Source organism: Ursus arctos, unplaced genomic scaffold (assembly GCF_023065955.2).
Source record: "Ursus arctos isolate Adak ecotype North America unplaced genomic scaffold, UrsArc2.0 scaffold_9, whole genome shotgun sequence".
In the NCBI taxonomy this organism is placed as follows: Eukaryota; Metazoa; Chordata; class Mammalia; order Carnivora; family Ursidae; genus Ursus; species Ursus arctos.
Window position 1 is genome coordinate 12745597 of NW_026623111.1, and position 21140 is coordinate 12766736.

At 42.1% G+C, this 21140-nt stretch overlaps 1 long non-coding RNA gene across 1 annotated transcript in view; it reads right to left on the reverse strand.

The window, feature by feature from the left end:
* Positions 1-545: 545 nt before the first annotated feature.
* Positions 546-21140, reverse strand: part of LOC130543252 (uncharacterized) — a 28272-nt gene continuing 7677 nt past the window's right edge. The window contains exons 2-3 of the long non-coding RNA XR_008958462.1: positions 3388-3452; positions 546-1492 (exon numbers count right to left, since the gene is read on the reverse strand). This is a non-coding gene — a long non-coding RNA (uncharacterized LOC130543252). The remainder of the gene's footprint in view (positions 1493-3387; positions 3453-21140) is intronic.

Consider the following 21140-nt stretch of genomic DNA (forward strand, 5'->3'; position numbering starts at 1 on the left):
TAGGTGTGAAAATTCTATGTCTTTTATGCAGGAAAATGACCTTTACTTTTTAGAGATGTACGCTGAAGTATTTGTGGTTGAAATGATATTATATCTGTAACTTGCTTTAAATTTCAGCACAACCATATACATACAACCAGTGTTGTGGGTATATGTGGAAAATGTAAGCAATTGTTAGATCTACATAATGGGTATGTGAGCACTCATTATACTCCTCTCTACTGTTTGACATTTGTCAAAAGTTTTTTGTTTTTGTTTTTGTTTTTTAAAATAAGCTTTATGATCAAGGTGGGGTTTGAACTCAGGATCCTGCAATCAAGAGTTGCTTGCTTTATCCGCTGAGCCAGCCTGTTTTTAGAAGTAGGAGCACTCAGAAGGGCTTTGGGCTCTGGAAGAGGGGGCACTAGAGTTCTGATGAGACTCTCCACCTGTGGTTGCTTTGAAAGTTCCATGCACACATGCTCGAAGGTAGAGGAGGGACGGTAGAGTATCCTCCAAACTGAGAAGGCACTTTGAGACCGGAAAACAAAGCAGGTGACTCCATATCATTTATAGAGTTTTATTTAAGGTAACTTACAGATGGAGGGATGGGGCAGGTGACCATCCAACTGTTCTCCACCAAGTCAGGAACTTAGTCCACAGATTTTATAGAGCAAGGGGACATGCAGAAGTCATTATGGTGAGGTGAGGTCAGAGGGTTTAACATTTAACAGACCTCATGGTACCATCTGTGCAAAAGAGCCGGGGGTGGAGGGTGGGGGGGGGTGGGGGGGGTGGAGAAGAAATGATGTTATCTCTACTAGTTATCTAAACAACTTCAGGGAAGATCAGAACAAACATTCCTGCATTCCCGTCAGGGCACACACTGCTTCCCCGGGGGCCTGGACCAAGGGAGGTTATTGCTGTGGTATGAAGATGGAAGGCCAAAGATGGAGTCAGTGTTGCCAGTTCTGCTACATCAGGGAATCTTGGAATCTTGCTGCTCTGAGAGCCTCCAATACCAAGCAAGCCCATCTCCCACTCATTTTACAGAGAAGAAAATGAACTCCAGAGAGACAAAGTGACTTTCCCAAATCACACAGCTAACAGATGGGTGATCTAGGAACAAAAATCAGATTTCCTGACACCTCCTCCAGCCCCATTTCCACTGTACCCTGCACTCAACAGCCCTGCAGCCTCTGAGCTTTGGGCCAAGGCAGGGAGCCGGGCCAGACTTCTAGAAGCGCTGCTCTCAGTCTCAACTAGACTCAAGGGCTCAAGGCAGGGCTGGGGTGCAAGCCCTTGCTGAGATAGCATGTGACAGCGTGAAAGGAAGCACACAGCGTGTAGGAGCGCACACCCACCGGATGCGGAAGGACAGCTCTGAAGGCTCCCCTGGGATTTCTTTTTCCTAATGAGCGAGAGAAACGTGGCAGGCTCGGAGGTCAGACGGAGCGAAATTCAGCCCCCTCCCAGGACTCTCACTTAACTTCCCCATCGCCAGCTTCTTCATCTGTAAAATGGAAACAGTAATACAAAGAGTGACCTGGGAAAAGAAACTGCCTGCCACAGGGGATGGCACATAGTAGATGTTAAATAAATGCCGCATCTGTCTCCTTGCCTTTCCCTTAACCAAATGAAGATGAGCAGTATACACTGAAAAAACGATGGCAGAGTGTGGTGTCCTGCTGCGGAAATCTTCTCACATTTTCTTTGCCTAGAGAAACATTTGGATATCAAAATATGGACCTCATATTAGCTCAGGAAACCAAAAAAAAAAAAAAAAAAAAAGGAAAAAAGATCTTCATTCTGTGGCTGCAATAAAGGTTTCCTTCTCTAGCGATAATCAACTCTGCATAATTAAAATCGCTCAGACTGCTGAACTAATTTTCAGACGGAGGTTTCTTCCTGTAGCAACACTTACGAGCAAAGTTTCTACTGTGAATGAATTTAATCGTGAGTCTAATTACAATTTTAATGAATATCTCCAGCCCTGCATGTAAACTTGCTCTCCAAGGCTTTGCTATCTGTGAGGGTATTTTAAGGTCTTTTCATTTTTAATATAAAGGAATGTGTTGGCAAAATGAACGAGTAGTAAAGAAATATTGTTTCTGGTTTAGTTTGGTTTTGTTTTGATGATCAAGTGAGAAAATGTAAAATGTCTGCTGTTTTAAAGAGACTTTTCAGCTTGGGTATTTCACCTTTAGTCTTTGTGTGAAGTGTTCTCTTTTCTTACGGATGGAGAGAGCACTTTGCAACACTTGACTTCCGTTTGCGATTTGGCATGTATTATCTCGTTTCATGAACGTCCAGAAAATTAGAGTTCCAGCTTACCTTGGAGCTTCATCCATTCTGGAAATTCAAGGACATTTTATAAAGAAGTAGAATAGAGGAGGGAATGTAAAAAAAAAAAAAAAAATTCCTTTCTTAAAAATATATTGAAAAAGATATAAAACAGCGAAACTAAGTCACTCAAGTCATCAAAGATGCCTTTCTAAGAAAAAAATGAATAAACAAACAAAACTCCACTTGATTAAAGTCAGTAGTTTTTAAAATAGGGCAAAACTGGAAACCACGCAATGTCCAACAACAGACAATCGGTGAAATAAATCATCATGTGTTCAAAGACGATTTAGGAACATGATATTTTTCTTAACTTTTATTTTTATTACACAAACAAGACATATTCATTTAAGAAAAAATCATCGACTATAGGGAATTTAAAAGATGTTTTTAAATGGCACTGGTGATATCACGACCTAGAATTAAGTATTGGTAAGACAGATATTTATGTGATTAACAATTTATATATACACATAACGTAATACACACACACATATACACACATGCATAGGTACATACATACTACACAAAAATGGTTTCATACCACGTTTACTGCTCTGTAACTTGCTTTTATCATTTACTAGCACACCGTAAACAACTTTCCATGTCAATAATTACATTTAGGCAACATCAAAACAGACTGCAAGGGGCGCCTGGGTAGCGCAGTCATTAGGCGTCTGCCTTCGGCTCAGGGCATGAACCCGGTGTTCCGGGATCGAGCCCCACATCGGGCTCCTCTGCTATGAGCCTGCTTCTTCCTCTCCCACTCCCCCTGCTTGTGTTCCCTTTCTTGCTGTCTATCTCTGTCAAATAAATAAATTAAAAATCTTAAAAAAAAAAACAAAAAACAGACTGCAAGAGCAGAGCCACAAGCCCACCCCAGGCCCTCCAGACCACTGGATTGTATTTCCGTTCCTATCCCTTCTCAAGGCCAAGTGGTTTGGAGCCTGTCGCTTACCCTGTTGCCCCCTCTGCCTAGAAGCCCCTTCCCTTGCCCTTTTGTCTTCATCCCTTAGGCTGGTAGAATGCCCCTCCTTTTGTGTGGCCATTGAACTGGGGCCTTACCTCTGGTAGAATCTTGTCTGGTCAGCTCAGGATTCTTGAATTCATGAGACAACTAGCCCAGGACCCTGGAGGGAGGAATGGAACAGAGACAGTCAGGAAAGAAAAGAAGGAACTGACCTTCATGGTAACTAGAAAGTCCAGGTGCTGGTGTTTTCGCCTGCCTTATCTTTTCATTTTCCCACCGAGTCTATGAGTTTCTATGAACAACTCTGTTCTTATCACTGTGGAAACCAAGTGAAGGTGACACCACCAGGAATAAACCCAAATCACTCTGTAACCCCACTCCAGCTGTAAGCCCGCAGGGAGAGCACTGTCATTTGCAACACGGACCGCCAGCCCCCGACACCACCGGGAACTCCACCCCTGGAGCCCCCAGATCCCTCACAGCATGGACTCTTTGGAAGCCCACCTTTTGGGCACCACTAGCTTCTAACTGACAGGCAGTCTGCAGATAGATTTTTGCTCACATGAATATACCAAAGCTATCAGGGATTCTGGAAAAGAGACTTCCGGTTTCTACCTTAGAAGGAATGGACTCTACCGAGTGGAATTCCCCGACAGAGGAAGGGTGTTCAAAGGTGCTGTACGCACAGAAAGAGTAGCTAATGCCTACCATTGCAGGAAAATTCGTAAACAGACCATCTTCCAGAAAAGACTGCTTTGTGTATTTTCAAGGCAAGTGTTAATTCTAAGTTACAAGTGAAGACAGGTGAACCCCGAAAAGTTTAGGGTCTCTGAACTGCCTAAGCCCTTGAGATTTGGGGGAGCTTTACTCTAGAAAAGCAAGGCTTTTAACTCTAAGCTCTAACCACCTCTCCTGTGGACTTGCGTACCTAAATCCTGCCCACTAGCTTCTCTGTTTAACAGGATTGTGTGCTGCTGACAGAAATAGTCTTTTCCAATTCCTCCCACTCCTTCCTCCTTGTGTTTATCTTGACCCTGACTTTCCCTCACCACTCCCCAAGCAGCCACATGCAAGGGATCATTCTAGAACATGAGTGAAGAGTGCAGGCCACTCTAAAGTATGGAGAGGACATGGGAAGTTCCTTCCTAGAAATATCTGTCCTTCCATGACCCTAAAAAGGCACAAGAATGGAAAAGTAGCTGGGGATTCAAACCCCGGTCTAGCTGGGTTCATGCCGTAGTATGAGGGGAAAAAACCAGAACCGAAATGAGCATGCACAATGGCAAAAACACTTTCAAAAAGGAACTTCCATTTTATTAAATTAGTTTCTTAAAACCATAAATTCTAGGAAGAAGCCAGCAAGTTGTTTCTGGATGAGATTTTGATTCTTTTAAGGGTGAACGTGAGCACAATAAAATGGAGAAAAGAATAAATTAAGCTTTCCAAATCTAGGAAGCCTGGGGAAAGCAAACAACACAGCAAAAATGCAGCATGATTAGACTCCAGTCAACAATGTAGAAAATTTAGATGGGATTAAAAAATATATATCAAGAGAAAAAGTACCAAACATCCCTAATGTCACAAATTTCCAAGTGACCAAAATCCTTTTTTTTTTATGTATAATTTTAAAAAGTCCACAACTGTCACATACATGGACAATAAGAGAAGCCCAGCTGGGGGCTTCAGCTCAGCCGTGGCTAAAAAGAGGCAAGGGGCTTCATGGAGAAACTGAACGCAGACCAATCAAAAGGTCCAGATGGCACAAATTCTTAGGTCTTAAAAAAAATAGATAATAAAGTTACTGAATCGTTGCCATCTTTATAAGTCAAATTGCGGCACAGTCCCTAAACGCCTTTTATCTGAAGGGTTTTGTTTTGTTTTTCTTCTCCAGTCTTTTAATACAGGTTGAGGAAAATTCTTCCCGAATGAGATATAGTCCTTGCCAATAACAAGCATCCATCCGAGATCCAAATCCAGAAAAATTATACAACTTAACATGCAGTCAGGGTAAAGCTTCGAAAAGTGATAATGAGATTCCTCCAAGTTGGACCCGCTTCCAGGTTCTCGGGGAAGACTGCTTTACCAGGCCGTGCGTCGTTGGCTCACATGGAGAACTATACACAGGACAACATTGGCTGCAAAGAACCGGGCTTGGTGTCAGGACATCTGGGGTCAGTCCTCTCTCCCCGTCATGAGCGGGGTGACCTTGGGTGAGTAAATTAACCTCTGAGTCTTGTCACCCTGAACTATGAAACCCAGAAAATAAGGCCTATTGCGCCACTCACATGGAATTTAAGAGTTATAAAATGCCATCAAAACATAAGCTAATGTTATCATTTTTGACTGTTACTATTCTGAGAAAAATCCTAAGATTCTGGAAGCAATGAAAATGAGCTTTCACCCATGCCAGGCAATCTAAAACTTATGCTGGAGAAAATGTTTTGAAATTATAAAAGATAATACTGATTACATTGATGGTAAATTTCAGACATCATAGTGGGGAAAACTATCATTATTTGTTGCGTGCCTGACCCTACGCTTAGAGCTTTACGTAAACCTGAGGTTTCATCCAATGAAGTGGCGTGTGTCCCAGCCCCATCCTTGCAAACTCTGAGACTGAGCTGCATATCCAAGATCTCATCAGTGGGTGGGTGGAAGAGCTAGGGCCCAGCCCAGGAGGTCTGAATCCAGAAACTGCCCTTTTCAGGGACACCAGGCCCTGGCATGAAAGACAGAAAGATAAACAATGCCGACAGAAGACGGTGACAAGAGAAGCCCTTGTATCGATCATGGAAATGGAAAGTCAGTTAAAACAGAGAATCAGAAAAATGCTACATGTAAACTTTAAGTATTTTACTCTAACTTAAAATACGTAAATATGAGTTCATTTAATAAAATCAATATTTGAAAGTTGCTTAGAAAAAGAAACACAGCTTTTGAAACATATTTTTGAAGCATGGATGTTTTTTATATGTCATAACTAGTTGACTACTGATTCAATACAACAAAGTGCACATGGGGCCACTTTGGCCACTGAATGATGAGAAGATCTAGCCTCTAGATTTGATATCACATGTCCTTTTCCCTGTCTTCTTCATTTGTTTTTTGATTTGTCTGTGTCTGTCATAGCCTGAAGGTCTTCTTTCCTGATGCTAAGTTTATACTGCAATAAATAGGAATCATTAGTTCACTGTTATATATCATCTCTCTGTAAATCACTGGAACGGCCAATTTGTCTGGGATCGGTTACTAAACCATGTTCTTAATTATTCTCTTGTAGTTCAGAATTTTTCCAATATTGTCAACCTCAGGCAACATTTTTCTCTTCTCTGAGATTTAGTAAATGTTGAACTGGGAATTTCACTCTCCACTAAATGCTACATCGAAAAAAAAAAAAAGAAAAGAAAAAATCTCCTTTAATGTTAACAATTTTTAATGATTATATGTAACCTCTAGTCTTGCCTCTTATTTCTTTTAAAATGAAACTCCAATATTATTTTTTAAAACATTTTATAGGCCCTTGATCCGTAAGTTGGAACAAAGAAATGCACTCTGTTGTAACAACCTGGCATTTATTTAAATCACTTCCTTTACTATATTCATAACCAAAACATGAAGCAGCATTATTTTATACCATAAGCCTCCAAAGATTTGCCAGTAATACAAGGCAAGAGAAATTTTACCACAATTAGAAAATTCATATTACATGTACACACATCCCACACTCACACATACGCACATAAAACAGTTCCGTGAAATGCCTTTACAACATACAATGCACACGGATATTTTCTATTCTGCTTTATTCTATTTCATTTCTTTTTAAATCTTTTTCCCACTAAATTTTATGACCCCCTCCAAGGAATCAAGACCCACAATTTAGAAAACATTGATAAAGAAAGAATAAGCTTTCCAGATGTGTATTCCCTTCAAGTGTTTCCTCACAGAATGTATAAATTCATGGGGAAAAAAATCAATTTATAGAGTAATTCGGGGCCTCTCCACGCCGATTTTTGTGAAGAGTACTTATCTCAAAAAGCAAACAATTTATATCTCTTAAATCTTGGAGATTTTTACTTTTGCCAATAACAACAAGTCAGAACTTGGCATTCCAGTAGCATGGCCACAGGCAGCTGCTGAGAATCTTTGCTTGGATTTTGTGTATACTGGTAGCACTTGCTTCACTTTTTCCACCAGGGTTTCTGGAAAACACCTTAGCATTTAGAACTGTTTCAACTCTAGTGGAGAGTTATTCCCTAAGAAAATTTTCCCTATTGATGAGTGATTTGAAACCCTCCATACATTTTCAAGCAGCAGATCCGTAGGTAATTTGTGCCGTCCAGGGCCCAATGGCTGGGGAGCATGGCTTCTTCCTATGTAAACGTCATTCATCAATTGCTGTAAAGATTTTGGTGCAGTCAATCTTTTGGTGTAGGACCAAGGCCTTTCTGTAATTATTGGTCCACGAATTGGCATTCTGTGTCTTCTTTCTTGCATAAGCCACACCTATAATATATCAACTCTGAGCCTTACTTTTGTTTTTTTCAAAGTAGAACAAAAATTTAAACACACTTGGAACACCATGTGATTATAGAACTCTTCTAGATGCTACGGTGCTCCCCCAAAATTTTTTTTAAGATTTGTCTTATTTCTTAGTAATCTCCACACCCAACGTGGGGCTCGAACCCACAGCCCCTAGATCCAGAGTCGCATACTCTACTGACTGAGCCAGCCAGGCGCCACCCCCTGTCCAAACTTTTACAGTTATCTTACCACATCTCATTCGACTCTAGCTTCTTCTTAAGCAGCATCCTCTAAAATCTAAATTATTCAACTAGATTTTCATAGAAACAATCCTCTTTATTTTCACATCCATAATGCATTGGTTTATGGAACATTTAGTCACATTATATAATTATAATAACAAGTGAATATTGTGTATACACAATTGGAGAAAATATAACCGACTCTTGATAAGCATACAATTCGGATGGAAGCATTAGTGCACACAGACTACAGCAAGAGGTCTACTGGCAATGAGCATTCAGGGCATGGTTTACAGAAGAAAAGGAAAGCATTGGGCAATCCAAGAGTAGGTAAAGGGGATGTGGGTTAAGAGAGCTTCTCTGTCCCACAGTAGAGGTAGGAACAAAGCTCTATGGGAAGAGGTCAAGAAGGTCCCAAGACAAGAATTAAAGTGTTGCCACTTGACTTAGGAGATGCAAGCCCAGGGGGTAAGGGCTACGGAGGAAGGGGGAATGAAATAAAAAGATACTGAACAGCGCAATGCAATAGAAGGGCTACCACTTCACAATTTGCAAGAGACATAGCTGGCAACTCAAGAAGTATGTTTACTCACCACACAAGACTTCTCTGGAAAGTTCACAGAGAAACCACACCTCTGACCACCCCACGAAAGGGCAAAAGGAGTTGAAATTTATTGACTGTGGTCCTCTCTCTAATCGTTGGCTTCCGCTAGTGGAGCGTCTCCCTGCAGTGAGTTGATTCCTCTGTAGTTCAGGCGCACCGTCCTGTCCCTCAGCATCTAATCAAGGTCCTGGATCCCATATGCAAACAGTTGGACTTTTCAGTCTCAGCCTCAAAAGTCTAAAAGGGAGGGGCTCAGCATGTGATGCATGAAGGTAATGCAAGTTCAGAGCTTCAGTTCAGGTTCCAACCAGCTCAGGGATCTCATCAGAATGCCAGCAAAGGAGGGAATGACATTATCCAGAAAGTGTGCAGCTGCATGGGAAAGAAGGGGGTACTCGAGAGAGTCTGAGGAGGCACACAAGGTTCCTGCCCAACACAGAAAGCTTGACAGAGAAAGCTTTGCATTTTAAAAGACAGAGAATCAGGGTAAGGACATTCCAGGAAGAAGGAATGGTGCATTTTCAAAGACCCAATGGGAGGAAATAGTGTGACTTTTTTAATGGACTGCAAACAGTAACATGTGGCTGGCATATGGGGGCGTGCCAGAGTATGAGAGCAGAGAAAACTCAGCATGTTGGATGATGGCAGCCCCACCACACTACTGATTTACAAACAATGTACAATCAACGGAAACCCCCTACATCGTTATCTTTCCCCACATCCAGACCCAACGAGCACCCAGGCATCCTGAGTCCTAGTTCTCATCCACATGCCCACTAGCGAATATCCTCCCCATGAGAGCAGCACTCAGGGAAAAGATGGAATACAGATAAGGCTTAGAGAAAATAAAACTGTTCGTTTCTCCCAAATAATGCAGCCTACATATTTCACAGAATTAATGTTGACAGAATCCACAGAGTTTAGGGAAAAGCAAGAGCCAGAGCTCACATGATTTCTTCCAGCCATTTCAGAGCTCGCAATTTCTCTGCCATTGGTAACCTACCGTGGAGAATTCATTTCATGCCTGTCTACTCTAGTAAAACCTTGGAATGAATTGAATTGTTACAAAAAGGTGAAAATTAGGAATGCCAAGAGTCATTTGATGCAGCTAATTAGCAGTCATCATCTCTGCAGTTTTGCACGTGCTCCTGACTTTCTTTACCTGTAATCTTAGTTTCTGAAGTTGTGTCTGATCAAAGAATTGTGAGAAACCCCTTTGCCTATTGTCAAGGAAAAGGTCTTATTTCTTTACACTGGAGCATTAGAGAAAAATATTCACTTTTAAGTGATCTTGTGTTATTGGAATTATTTTGATCAAACTAAAAACCTGTAAGCTAGAATTTAGTTCAACTACATGCCAAGATAAGGGATGGAGAAATGAAAGAAATGGACCTGCCCTTCCAGTGGTTTCCACTGCATTTAGATTAATGTTCCTCTATTTTACTACATTAAAAAAAAAGTTGGGGGGGAAAAAGTCCAAGTTCCTTGTGTGGGTTGGCAAGGAGGGGATGACGTTATCCAGAATTCTGGATTTCCTGATTTCTGACCTTGCCTCTGTGTATGTTCCCATCACTCAACACACTGCCTTAGTGGCCAGCTCTCATTTCTTCGAACACATCATACCTGCTCCCACCTCTGGGCCTCTGCATTTGCTGTCCCCACTGCCTAGAATGCTCTCTTCCCTTCTCCCCAACCCCCCAGCTCTTTACAAAACTTGGTTCCTTCATGACAGTCATCTATCAGCTTGAAAGTCACCTTCTCAACAAGTCCTTCCCCGACCCACATGTGTCAGTTAGGATATTTTCATCAACAAGTAACAAAGAAGACCCAGGAGAAATAGTGAAAACAAAGCTTTGGTAACTCATACAACAAGTAGCACAAGGGAAGGACTGTTCTGAGGTTGGGTAAGTCAGTGGCATTGGGACTTCATCAAAGACCAAGTCCTTTCTGGCTTTCCACTCTGCACCTTCAGCAGGCCAGCTATGCTCGCATCAGGGTCACAGATTCCATATATCATGAGGACAAGATGGTGTTCAGTGAACAAGATAGACATTTCTTTTCATGCAGTTCTTTTTTTTTTTTTTTAAGATTTTATTTATTGGGGCACCTGGGTGGCTAAGTGGATGAACTGTCTGCCTTCAGCTCAGTCATGATCCCAGAGTCCTGGGATCGAGTTCTGCATCAAGCTCCCTGCTCCTCAGGGAGTCTGCTTCTCCCTCCTCCTCTGCCTTCTGCTCCCCCTGCTTGTGCACTCTCTCTCTCTCTCTCTGTCAAATAAATAAATAATAATAATAAAAAGACTTTTTTTCTGAGAGAAAGAGAGCACATGTGCAGAGGGAGAAGCAGACGCCCCACTAAGCAGGGAACCTGATGCTGGACTCGATCCCAGGACTCTGGGATCATGACCTGAGCTGAAGGCAGATGCTTAACAGACTAAGCCACCCAGGTGCCCTTTCCATGCAGTTCTTATCAGCAAGAAAACTTCTATCAGAGGTCCCCAAATAGCCAACTCTCTGACCCCACTGGCCAGGGCCTAGCTTTACTCAAACTAATCACCGGCATAAAGGGAGAGACAACTACAATTGATATTGGGAGGGGTCTGGGAAAAGATGGTATTCCTAAGATGACCAGAGGCTAAGCGCCCAGAGAAATTCAAAGTTGTGCCCTCAAGTACAAGGAGTGAGGCAGGTTGGAGCAGGAATGGCTCCAATGAAAAGACAATCAGCAGTGACTACAACATCCAATCTCACACAGCCCCAGGCACACACTCTTTAACACAACTGACCTTTCACGTCTGTATAGAGCTGAGTTTAACCTCCTTTTTCTCTTGTTCACTGACTCGTTTGTTGTCTGATGCACCCATGCGAAGGTAAGCTCCAGGAGGGCAAGGACCTTGGCCATTGTCTCACCAGGCTATTCCTGGGACCAGAAAAGTGCCTGACACTTAGTGGCACATAGAGAATATTTTTGAATGAATGTATGCATGAATGTCCACATACATGTCCGTTCTACCTTTGTACCCTTTGTGGTACTTTGATATTCAACTTCACAAGCAGGAAAATCTACCAAGACTAAAGCACTTCAATAACTATAACCTCGAGAGACAACCACTAAGCTCATAGAACCCATCTTTCCTGATTTCAATAAACCTTCACAGGAACTCAAAACAGAATGTAACGCTTTTCTCCCAAATTTTGCACCTTCTCCCATGATGATACCACTCCCCGTCCAGAAGCCCAAGGAAGAATATGGAGTGTCTTCCCCATTCTTCTTTCTCCCTTACCCACCCCCACATCCAACAGTCAAGCCCTGAAGAACTTGGAAAATCCATCCCCTCCTCTCAATTCTCACTGTCACTGTTTTAGTTGGGTCGTGTTGAATAAACTCTAATATCCTTGCCAACTCAACTTTCTATGATACTTTGACTCCCATTTCCTTATTTTCCAAGGCTCAGCATTAAAACACAACTATCAGAGAAGGATTGAGTTCATTATTATTTTGAATTACCATAATATCAGGAACATACATTTCTGCTTTTTCTGTTCTCACTAAGGTTACATTTGAGAGGACAAGGAGGAAGAAAAGACAGTTTAAGCTGTTATTTTAAATGGCCATTTCTTAGCAGTGGAAGAAAAGCTAGAATATAACTCAGGGTTTTTAGCTGGATACTCAGCCAATTGTGCAGAGTCCAATCCTGTAAAAAATCCATCAATATATAAAATAATGAAACAAAGATAGTCCAACATCTTTTATGATTTTGGGATGTTAGCCATGGAGAACTTTTTGCTTTCAAACACATATCGTAATTATTGAGATGATGTTAAAGAAAATTTATGGACAAATGTGATACCGGCTTCGGTCTCCCAATCAGAAAATTCCATCTATCCTCCAAATTCCCAGAACACTTGATATGGCACATTCATTCTCATCCTCTCTAGTACGTGTTAAATGATTTCTGACTTTATTATATCTCTTCTACTCACCTATGAGCTCATTGAAAACAAAGTCTAAGTGTATTAGGGAGTCTTAACTCGGGGTCACATACACAAAACGATCATTCTCTTTTCCAATCACTGCTTTTAGCCATACTCTCTTGAAACCCTCTCTTCCATCCCTTGATGGCACTTGGGTAGAATACATAACTTCGTGCTTACTTTTAGTAATTAAAAGTCCTTTCTATTTTAAAACTTCAATTTCATCTCAGATACAAAGTTATCCTCCTCTGTCTTGTGGGCTGGACATGTGGTTTGAGAGAATTTGAGGGTGAGGGTGTTCAGTCTAATTTTTCACTTCCTTCCTTTTTTCCCCTCAAGACAGGCTCTTAGCTCTCCAATTGTTGGAAATAGAGAAGGAATGGGGAGAACAGGGAAGGGACAAAATTTTCCTTACTCAACTAAATTGTTTGAATCGTCTCATTATATTTACTGCTTTCAACCACAGATGCCCTTTATATGGTGGGCATATATGTGTTGACTCCCTTGAGTGGCTCCCTCCAGGGCCCTGTGAAGTCTCCCCTTCTGTGAAACACAGATCTTTTCCACAGGAAACTGGGATTGCCTCACAGGTCCCCCACTCAGCTCCCACTGGTGTTGCAGTCTCCCCACCAGTAAACAGCCTGAGGTGAACAGCGCCAGCTAATTGTGCAGCATCCTCTCCACCTCCAGGAAAATCACAACTTGGGGCATGTCAAATGATGAGAACACTGATTGCCTGGCTTCCAGCCTTTCCTAAGCTCTGCCAACTCGGTCCCACTCTTTTTTCTTCTACTCAGGAGTCAGACCCACTACCTAAGAACAGGTATATTTAAGGACCAAGATGACCATCACCACTTCTTGTGGCTGACCCCAATCTTACAAGGGAGGTGTTTATCACTTGACTTTGAGGGGGAAGACGTGGGGTATCACTTCTCACTTAAACACTCTCCATCAACACAACTCATAGGTTCTCTCCCTTCTTCCTCCCCATCCTCTCCTTTATAACCTCAATGAGGAACCAAAGAGTGGTTTTGGTGAGGTCTGTCTTGCCACCTGTGAGGGATGCTAGCAGCTCTCTTAAGGTAGAGGAAACCACTGCCTCTGCGCTCTCTACTCTGGACTCTAGGTGGCTCTTCTGTAGCCGCAGGAAGAAATCCTGTGCCACATCCTCTCCCACGTGTAAGTCTTCTACTGCTACATAACAGATTGCCACAAACTCTGTAGCATAAAACAGCATCCATCCACCATCTCATAGTTTCCATGGGTCAAGAGTCCCAGCACAGTTTATCTTGGACCTCCACTCAGACTCTCAGAAGGCTACAATCATGGACAACATGTGATACCGCCTTTGGTCTCCCAATAAGAAAATTCCATCTATCCTCCAAATTCCCAGAACACTTGATATGGTACATTCATTCTCATGCTCTCTAGTAGCTCCATTTGTATCTGGAGGCTTGACTGGTGAAGAATCTCCTTGCAAACCTACTCAGGTTGTCACCAAAATTCATTTCTGTGAGAGTATATGACTCGGGTCCATGTTTTCTTGCTCTCTGTCATCCAGGCGCCAGTCTCAGCTTCTGGAGGCCACCCTCATGAGGTTCCTTGCCACACGGACTCTCTACAGACCCTCCCACAAACTGCAGATTACTTCTTCAAAACCAGCAGAATTATCTCTCACTCCAGTCTGCTCAGAGTTTTATATAACATAACACAATGATGGGAGTGACTCCCACATCACCTTTACCATATTCTGTTGTCTGAAGAAGTCACAGGTGCCACCCACACTCTGAGGGAGGGGATATACAAGGGTATGGTTCACTGGGGGCCACCTTAGGGCATGTCCACTGCACACAGGTTTCCCTCCTTCTTTCAGAATGTAGATGATATATGCAAATCACACCATGCTGAGTGAGATAAAAATGATTAAGGCAAACCCTTGTCCTCAGGAAGGTCAGATACAAGTGGAAAAGATAGTCCCATGAATGCCTAAATTGTAGCTTGTAATAAATGCCTGCATATAGTTATGTACAAAGCACCAGCCAGAGCCAGGAGCCCTAATTTTACAGAAAGAAGATGGGAAAAGTTCATGGAGGCGGTGCTGTTTGCATAGGCTTTTGAAAGAGGCGGGGGAAGAGGAGGAGGGCCCACAAGGTTTAGCACAGAGCTTTTTACCTGTATCAGGCATTCACCAAATGTGTGTTGAATAAAAAGCTAACAAATGTGAACAAAGAACTCATTTTCCAAATGAACAGAGTAAAGACTTAGGGAAACACCTGACATCACAGCAATTCCAACATAAAATTTATGTAGGATTGGTGTTGAATGTCTAACTGGCCACATACTGCAAAAGCCTTAAGAACTTGGAAGCCTTCAGAAGTCAGTTTCCTCATTTTATGCCTGTGAAGCAGCATAGGTGAACAGAGAGTACAGAGCAGAGGAATATAGTCTCAGATCAAATGACAGGTAAGTGGAAGGATGAGCTCAGGGCAAGGGGCTGGCAGAACACCTGTCAAAAAAAGGAAGAAGACAGAGCTGTCCAGGGCTGCAGCTAGACAGGTGGTTCTAGACCAGTGAAATGCAGGTGGTCATCCACTTCCAAAAGTTGTATTTTCAGACAATCTGCATGTTCATACAGCACATGCCAACACCATAACTGCCTTTGACCTACCCAAGAAAGACTTTCCTCCATGAGCTGACAAATGAACACTTCGAACTATTTAATAGTAATATTTGCCAAACTCTTTTCTGACAGTGTCACCACCTTAGGCTGTACAGTAGTGTTTAATGCATAAATATGAATACAATATTGCAAAGATCTTTAAAGAGTTTCTGGGGAGCCCACAGAGGGGTCTTTGAGATCCTGTGTTCCTCTCCCGTTTCCGGTTGGGACTGCTCCATTTCTTTGTGCTTTACAGACTGGGATCCGGGAAGACCTTATTTCAAAAGAATCCCATTGTTTGTTTGCTTGTTTTTTCCCAAAACCACTGCCTTATTATATTTTGTCCTTTTTTTTTTTTTTTTAGATTTTATTTATTTATTAGACAGAGATAGAGACAGCCAGCGAGAGAGGGAACACAAGCAGGGGGAGTGGGAGAGGAAGAAGCAGGCTCATAGCGGAGGAGCCTGATGTGGGACTCGATCCCATAACGCCGGGATCACGCCCTGAGCCGAAGGCAGACGCTTAACCGCTGTGCCACCCAGGCGCCCCTATATTTTGTCCTTTTTTAAATAAAAATAGGAAATTGGAAAAATGTCTTGACCCAAGTGATAGAAAACATAAGTCTCATAAACATATTACAATCAAAATTAAGACGGAAATCTTGAAGCATACTCAAAGCAGCAGAACTTCATTTCAATTCAATGTTTAATGAACATAGCATGGGCCAACCAGACATGTGATTAATTGTGAAGGGAAAGAAGTGAAAGATTAACGTACAAAATATCATTAATAATGTAATGTTGAAGATGGTGACTAAAACTGAAGATGTAATTAGGGATTTTATGGTATTTCAAGCTCTCTGGAATGGGACTCTCACCATGACATGAATGTCTGTATCTTTCACACATTCGAGGTTAGCACATACATGTTTTTAGCAATGTGTACGTATGTACAAACCAGAAGACTATCTGCAAAACCAGAAGTGTTTTCATTAAATAAAATCAGGAATTAATGGCTGCCTCCAAGCAATGCATCTTGAATATATTATTCTCAGCACCTACAATATACAACATATTCTTTCCTTTGGTTTTAGGTTTACTTTCAATATCCATCTCATAAATTTTAGTTTCAAACCAAATCTTCTTTCTTTTATTTCAATTCAGGTCTTTGCTTTCACTAAGAATTCTAATTGTTTTAACAAATCAAGAAAAAAAGCTTGAGAAAATCATGGCAAATACTTCTAACACTGGTCTTGCTTTCCTTTCCTGCGTGCTTCATTTCAAATTATTCAAAATTTAGAGAATTTCTGATCACCACAATAAGAAGCCAATAACAAGTCCTTGCTATGATGAAATAAATCTAATGGAGATCCACTTTGCCTTGGCAGTGACAAAAAAAAAAATATTAAGACGAGTAGAATCACGGTGCAGAGGCATGATCTGCCCCTTCAAACATTATGAGAAGGAGAAATTTAAGAAGCCTTAATGGGCAAATACTTTGATGGGCAGCAACTGAAAAACCTACTTTTCCAGATTTCCACTATCTTCCTAGCTACTGCCTTGCATTTCTTTGTTTTCTGAGTCCTTTCAACAAATAGCCTGTCTCTCTGGAAATATTCAGCTATACAACAAGCATAAAACACCTATAATGGGCATTACACCATCCTAGGTGCTACGGACGATTCAGAGTTGAGCTTACCTGAGAGTCTGTTGTGTAGCAGGGGAGCTAATTCATGTTATCTAACAAAATACAAAAATATACAAATGCTTAAAGAGAGGAAAAGATGAGGTTTTTTGGAGAAGGTAGCATTTGAGCTGGTTTTGAAATATTGGTAAGATTTAGACTTGCAAAGATGAAGGCATCCCTAGAAAGGGAACTCATGAATAAACATGCCAAAATGATAAAGTACAAAATAGTTCAGAAAATGAAATCCAGAACTTGGGTTTTGCAAACTGAAAGACTCAGTTTCAAATCCTAGCTGATTAAGCCAGTTCAAACACCTTCTTGGAAGGCACAAAGGACTCTTCTCCGGGATGTGGAAATGTGATGTTGAGATGCAGACATTACTTGGGTACGTTGAGGCACATTATCTCCCACACTGCCCCATTCTTTCCTTCCCACCTTGTGCTATGTTTATGCTTCGTTACTCAGACACATAAAGCCACCTGCCCAAGAGCAACCATGTTTCAGAGCGTGGATTCAGACTGACATCTCTTATCATTTCAAAGCCTCCACTTAGCCAAGATCAAGCTGCCCACATCTCCTTGCCTCCCCCACTAGAATCTGTCTCCTCTAGTTTTAACCATCCTGGAAGCCCAGCATACACACATCCCACCCACACCTTGCTAGGCAACCAGCAGCACTGGAAAAAAAAAAGAAGCAGCACGAGCTTATTTCCACCAATTGACCTTTGTTCTTATTACTTCTTGGCACCATTTTAAGTCACAAACAAATAAGTGGCCACCATATGCATTGCCTAGGTCTAAACTTCTTACATGTGTCAATTCATAACAATGTGGAAAATGCCAACTGAACAGAAGATTCAATATCCTGGGCCCAGTAAACTAAGAAAAGGAAAAAGATTTTAAATATCACAATGACCCACTTTACTATGATACATCAAGATATATTCAACCTCCATTTGGGCAATATCTTCCCAGCCATGGCGGGGAAGAGAAAGTTAACACCCTCTTGCCAGTGAGTAGTGAGCTACTCCATAGTGAAAGAAGTCATCCTTCTAAGAGTATGTGTGAAGCGATGAAGGCAGTTCTTCCCAGGAGTCGTTAACATGGCATCTTAGCTCAGGCTGCTGTAATAAATTACCAGACTGGCTGGCTTAAACAACAAACATTTATTTCTCACAGCTGTAGAGATCGGGAAGTCTAAGATCAGGGAGCTGGCAGATTCAGTGTCTGATGACAGCCCGCTCCCTGGTTTGCAGATGGCCATATTCTCAAGTAGCCTCACACAGCAGAAAGCAGAGAGAGGCCACACTCTCATCAATGAAGACACCACTCTCACGATCTAGTACATTCCAAAGACCCCACCTCTTAATACTATCACATTGAGAGTTAGGATTTGGACCTGTGAATTTGGAGGGGACAAACACATTCAGTCTATAACATGTGGTCTTTACAATCACTCTATAATGAAGGTTGTTTTCATCTTGCTTACATGTGAGGACTCTCAGCTCAAAGATGTTAAGTAATATGCCTAAAGTTGTATCACAAATTAGTCTCCAAACAAGAAGCAGAAATTCAAACTTGGCTCTGTTGGCTGTAACTTCTAACCTCTTGTCCCTGTACAGACATATGTCCCAGCGCCAGTCTTTCAGAATCCACCCCACCGTGACTCCCCATCTGACCTCTCCTTTCTAAACTCTGCTCTTGTTCTACCCTAAACTCTCCATTTCACCAAGATTTGAGTACTCACAACTGCTAAGTACTGTTCCGAATGATTTACAAGCACACCGCCACTTAATTTTCCCAACAGCCTGATGAAGTAGGCAGAGCCGGTCCTCATAATGGCCATTCTGATCATGAATTGCATCCGTCGTGATTGGTCAGTGCCATGCCAGCCAGTTGCTAAATACTTTTATCACTCCTGGAATACACAGGAGTGTATTCATTATGCCTGCCTATTAGATGGGAAAAGTGAAGCTGAGTAAGTAAGGTGACACAGCCAAGGTTCCATGCTTGGGAAGTGGTACCAGCAAGATTCAAACCCAGGACATTTTGGTGGGAGAGCCCATCCCCACACCTCACTCCACACTTCTCTAAGGCCTCTGCCAATTCCAAAGGGGCCTGGAATCAAATAGCTCATCTGCCTGTCATTTACCAACTCTGTGCACTCAGATGAACAGGTAGCCTCTGTGAGCTCTTATCTCCTTATCTGTAAAATGGGGCTACGACATCCAATTCAAATACTTGTCATGAGGTCTACGTCTAAACAACTATGGTCATGAGCATGGCTGACTTGTGGCAGCCACTGAATTATTATTAACATTGCTGTCCTTATTACTTGTTATTGTTGTTTTTAAAAAGTCCCCCCTTCAAAAGTCATTTAAGATTCTTTACAACTTATTTACATTATTGTTCCTCAAACTTAGTGTGTCTTCCTGGACCCCCATCAACAATCACATAAATAGGAAATGTGTTTCCATTCCCCATGCTCCTGATCATGCTAGTCTCAGTCTGCCTTTCTCATTTCTCCACCTATGGAAAAAATTTCTAATAAATGTCCAGCTCAGTGTCAATGGCACCTTTCAAAAGAAGCCTTCTCCAATCCTTCCACCAGAATTAATCATCTTAAATTACCAGTGCACATTGCCCTTACTTCTAGTGAACAATTTCTTCTTTCTTTTTTTCTCATTTACTATTCATTCATTCATTCACCCCCCTAAGGGCTAGAACCTCTTCCACTCATGTCTGCATCTCCCACAGTATCTGACTGAATACATAAAAGAGAGAAAAGGAAGAGAGGTGGTGAGCAGAGAAGAGATGGTCCAGAGATGAGTACAATGGAGGATAAGATGGGACAGACACTGGGTGGAGCCAAGGGAGGACTTCTGATTGACCAGGGCTGTGTGTCACCAATATCCTGGGTATCGTGCATCAGAATAAATTTTCTGGGCTCTAGTAGGACCCTAATTAGGTGGTTGATTTTAATCAAGTCAGTTTACCTCTCTGGGCCTCTATGTCCTTGCTCGTAAAATGAAATAAATGCACTAAGCCTCAAGGGACTCTTCCAACACTCAATTCCATGCATCCATGCCCCACCTCCAGATACACTGCCATCACCCCTAAGCTTGCAATGATTACACTGTGATGTCACTGCCTGACTCCTCCATGCAAGTCTGAGCTCCTGCAAGACATGTACCATGCAATGGATCTTGTTAGCCACTGTTTCCCGTGCATTCAGTGCCAGACCCGGCATTATTTTGCTGAATGAATGAATAAATGAATGACCCGAAGGAATAAAGAGATCCAAAAACCCCAGAGCAGAAATCCAGGCCCAGGCAGATGGTGTGGCAATGACTTATGGCTTCTGGTGACAGAATTGGGTGCAAACAGGCTGCCCCATATGTCCCAGTTTGCTGGGACAGTTCCAGTTTTTGCCTGTTGTCCCAATGAAAGTGTTACAGCATCCCCTTTCTCCTTACAAGTGTTCCCATTGGATGATAAATTCAATGGTCACCCAGGAATGAGGGAACCCAGTGTTCTTGGTACTGACCATGCACCAGTTGCCTCAATCAGCCATTCTCCATGCATGTTCTTTGTCAACCTACCTCAGAACCCCTAAAAAAAAAATTGAGGCTCAGAAAATTTATGTAAATTGCTGAAAACCTCAAAGCCACTAATAAGGAGAAACTAGACCCACATCCTGGACTGTCTGGATCCAAAGTCTGTACTTTCTTCACTGCCATGCGGTTGGATCATGGGGAAGAGCAGAAAATGGGAAAGGTAATGGTTCTCTTGACTCAGGATGACATTTCTCCTGACTTTTGCCTCTTTTGTTACATTCCCTCTATTCCTAATTTCTTTGCTGGGTCCTGTCCAGGATGGCCACAGTTTCAGTTTTGGTGGTATGGGCACATCTCACCTCTTTCCATCACTCTTTTTCTGTACCTCCCAAGATGAAGGCTGTAAAAGAGAACTGTGCTCTATAACTCAGAGAGAAGAAGCCACAAAGTTCTTGAGTGAACACATGGCAGGAGTCGATCTTCACGGTGCAAGGGAGGATGTGTGCAGAGCAAGCAGACTCAGAGGCAGCACAGCACTGGGGTTTCTCCCCAGACACAGCTGCAAAGAGAAGGATGTGGGTTTTGTGAGTCTGTCTGTCTGGG